At 40.7% G+C, this 4,361-nt stretch overlaps 1 pseudogene; it reads right to left on the bottom strand.

Annotated features, from left to right (window-relative positions):
- Nucleotides 1-2,018: 2,018 nt before the first annotated feature.
- On the bottom strand, nt 2,019-2,523 carry LOC116914980 (annotated as a pseudogene).
- Between the last annotated feature and the right edge of the window lie 1,838 nt (nt 2,524-4,361).

The raw sequence follows: 4,361 nt of genomic DNA, 5'->3' as shown, positions 1-4,361 counted from the left end.
CTAGATAAGACTGGCCTATGGACATGGCTTTGGGGGAATTTCTTGATTGTTAATTGATGTAGGATAATCCAGTGCATCATGGGTGGCATCATAATGGGTAAGACATACTGAACGGTGTAAGAAAGTTAGGTGAGTATAACTCTGCCTGGAAAGCAGCATCTTCTGTGGTTCCTGCTACCCTTCTTTAGTCATGAAGTGAGTTCTTTGATCAGTGGTTATGCTGTGTGGAATAGTAGAGAGGCCAGACTTGATGTTGTCCTTGGGTTTTCTTCAGTGATGGACTGTGACTTAGCACTGTAAGCCGAATAAACTTTTCGCCCCCCTAAGTTGCTTGATCAGAGTATTTTATTACAGCAAAAGGAATAAAACTAGAACAGCTAGGTACTCTAAAGGAGAACTCTTATCAAGTAGTATGTAGTGTTTATGCTCATACAAGTGGGATTTTGAAGTTCACTGACAATGATAAATATTTAATATATTAAAGAGTATATGTAATATTTATGGTGACTGTTGAATCCTTTATATAAATTATTTACTATCTCGGTTTGGCTAAAATTTTGCTGCTTGCTTCTTGGTTATGATGGTGCTATTTAAAACATGTGGTTTGTTTTAGGCCTCTTTGTCTACATACAGGCTATGTGTTGCTACTTTTTGAAAGGAAGTAGGATATTTTAAACGCAAACTCTTCCAATGCTAGTTAGAAGGCCTAGGTTGTTTGAATCTGTGTTTTAAAGAGAAAAATCATAACTTATATTGTAAATGGTTAATATAGGATTTTCTCTAGCCTTGCAAAGAGAAATCTGTCAGGGCTACAGTAAGATATTTATATGACATAGTGAGACTTATGTGTTTACTGTGTGGTTTGATAGCTTGTATATGAAGGAATCAAGGAGAAACTAGAGAGTTCCTGGAACCTACATGTTACCTGAACCATGTCCCTATAGAGACACAAGCATGGAGAGTTCCTTGTCTCTAGCCAAGGTCGGAGGTGAGAGAAGGTGTCTGGGAAAAATTAATTTCCTTCTTTTTTCAGAAAAAGAAACCAGGAAGTTCTACGGTGTTTGGGAAAAATCACATGTGAAGACATGTGATCCTTTTTTTTTTTTTTTTAATGATCGCTGTCCAGTTTCTTGCTTTCCTTTCCCACAGATGAACTATTTTCCCTTTAATCATTGAAGATGTTTTGTTTCTGTCTTTGTCCTTCTGTGGATGATTCTCCTTCTGAATTTAGAAAAATGCCTCTTTCAGTGTATCCTTTACAGAAAGGTCACTGTGTCCTTAGAAACAGTGGTCCCTAAAGGTAGTCTGCAAGATACCACAGCTGATATTATAGAGGCAGGCAGGTTATACATTCCTCCTGTATACATGTATATCTTCCTGATGCCTTCTCCACTTTGCATGTGATTGTTTAAAAATTAACTGCATTTTGAGAATTTCCTACGTGTATATTTACTGTTTGATCACACTCATCCTTCATTGTCCTCTTCAACTCTTCCCAGATTCCCTTCCCAGATCCCTATCCTAACTTTGTGGCTTTCTCTAGTCCTCCTTCTCTTCCTCTTCTGGTTCCTTCTCTTTAACTTTTGTTTACTAACACACTGTGTTCAAAACATGTTACCTATATATACATTAATGTTGGGCTTGCCACCCACTGACACACAGGCATCTGAACTACGATCCAGTTCTTGGAGAAAATGGACTTTTCATTTACTAGCAGTCATCAACTGCCAAGAGGTCTTCAGCTAGGGCTGGGATGTGTTGATCCCTTTCCCCAGCAGTGCTGGAATGGTGACTGACTTGACCTTGTGCAGCTCTCTTGCAAGTAACTCTTGGTTCTTTTTTTTTTTAATAGGAAGACTAAATTTTTTATTGACATCTGTTCAACAGCTGGCAATCCCGGCCTCCATCCCATGTCCTTTAAATGGATGTGCAAGCTGGTCTTTCCATTACAGAGTTCTATCATTTACGGTACCACCAGTCAGATGCCACCAGTCCATTCCAGATAACCTTGCTTACATCTACATATTGGCTTTCAGAGCAGCTTTGTACTTCCCTGTCATCTCCTTAGGTAAAGGCATGCACCAGGCCAGGGCAGGACACCAACCTTCCACTTCCCACAGGCACTCCTGCAGGCAGTACTTCCGGAGCCGAAGTTGCCTGGATGAAAGCCCTGCTGCTTCTCCACCTCCTCCTCCCTGAGGGGCTCCTCATTCTTGCCCATGATTTTCTTTATGTGCTCCATGATCTCCTTATTACTCCATGTCTACCGGGACCTGCTCCCAAAATCTAGATAGAACTGCAGGAAGGGCGATGGCGTCATGCTCTTAGACAGCATGATCTGCACCTCAAGATTCTTATACTGGATCTGAGGGATGTTGAAAACCACGAATTTCCTGGCTATTTTGCCCATTTCCCCATTCGTGTTGTAGTTCACGGTCATGACCCTCACTGAGTCCTTGAATACCACATCCCATGACCCAGGTACTGCAGCGAAAGGTGAGGCAACCGGCCCTTCATCAGCATGGTGAGGAAAGGAACTCGTGCTTTCGGTTCTTGAGTTCAGTGGTCCTCTCACGCACAGGAGACAGGGTTTCAAGGCACTCATCTTCAATGTCTGGTTCTTTTCAATTTTATACCTCCTCTCTATGGAGGCTCCCTAGCTCTTCAGGGGAGGGGATAGAATTTAGATGCTGTGATTCCCGCAGAGGAACTTTCCTAAATAATGCTGTACTCTAACATCCCTTTCCTGGCTCCCATAAAAGATGCAGACATTACCTGGTGGATCAAGTAGTTAAGCAGTAAAGGTCAGGAAGTGGGCTGTAAATAGAAATTTGCATTTTATTGTAAATTTATGTAGAAAGGTCCACTTTCGGTTATTTCTCTCTTGTTTCTTTTATAGAGTTCCCGAAGGGGTTAGTTTGCTGCAATGGGAGCAGAAGTTCTCCAGTTTTTGAGATGTGATAAAATGAGGCCACGGCCCTGGAGACAGAAACCAGGGAAGAGTACCTGTGTGGAATTTTTTGCCTGGGGCAGGTTATGAGTTAGAGGCAAAAGAGTACGTAGGGTCCCCCCACCCCAGCTTTCAATAGGTATAGAGAAATGATTCCTGGGCGGGTGGTAATAAACTATTTATTTGTCTCCATATCATCTTTGCTATATATACCCTTTGGGCAGTTAGCTGATGTCAATGTGATTATGCATGACAGTTTCATAGGGCTGTGGACTTAGAGTTTTGCTATTAGCTTCTAGAAAATTCCATTAACCGAGAATGCCACTGAGGAAAGGTATATATTATTTACACAGCAATAGAGTCAAATTTGTTGGGGGTTTTGAATGAGTTATTACCCCAGGAGACATGTGTTTGATCTGACATGTTAGATAACAAGACAAAATGAAAGCACCAGTGAAAATCAAAGTGATCTGTGAACAATCATTCTTTTTTTTTTTTTTTTTTTAAGGGGTATATATATATATATATATATATATATATATATATATATTATTTTACTTAACAGTATTTCTTATATACATTTTAGTGTTATTCCTTTCGGTTTCGAACAAACATCCCCTCCCCTCCCCCTTCCTTATGGGTGTTCCCTCCCCTCCCCCATTGCCGCTCTCCCCCAACAGTCTAGTTCACTGGGGTGAACAATCATTCTTATCAGTATTAAAAGATATTCTGTGTTCCTGGTCCCAGCAACCAGGATGAATGGGTTGCTTTTTAAGTTTTAAATTGAAGCTTTATTTGGGTTACATTATAATTTTGTCTTGGCTACCAGAGTCCCAGTGCCACTCAAATGTCAAGCAGGTTTCAATTCCTGAAATGCCACAGAAAGATAAGCCTTTTGGTGCTTCTACCCAGCTTCACCATAACTGTGGGTGGGTCTGGTCTGAGAACTCTCATTGAGGGATGGTATAACCCAAATTTACATAGACTATTTAAAAGGCTGATCTTTTTTTATAACAAAGCAACTTAAATGTATCCCACATCTGTCTTAGAGCTGAATGGCTGTCTTTCCAATCTGATTTAAATAAAAATCAAGGAATAGGTTTTAAATCAGAGAGTGAGAAACTTATAACATTAAAGAAAGAATAATAAAAGCCATTGGAAGATTTACTGTGAGAGAAAATAAAAGCACCAAGCAATAGATATCAGATGGGCCAGATCTAGAAGCACATCAGGGATAAATGCAGGGGGCTGACGCGGTCAGGACAATCCATCAAGGTCAAGGGAGAAGAGGCAAAGCAGATTCTGAGTTGAGAGAGAAAATCCCTGGAGGCAAGCACTGCTAATTCTGGTTTTGCATTTGGAACACCTTAAAGAGCCAGAAATTCAGCAGGGTCAGATCCTCACTCTTTCT

The sequence above is a fragment of the Rattus rattus genome, chromosome 13, assembly GCF_011064425.1.
Source record: "Rattus rattus isolate New Zealand chromosome 13, Rrattus_CSIRO_v1, whole genome shotgun sequence".
Taxonomy (NCBI): Eukaryota; Metazoa; Chordata; class Mammalia; order Rodentia; family Muridae; genus Rattus; species Rattus rattus.
The sequence above is the reverse complement of the archived record's forward strand: the minus strand, read 5'-3'. Positions and strand labels throughout refer to the sequence as shown.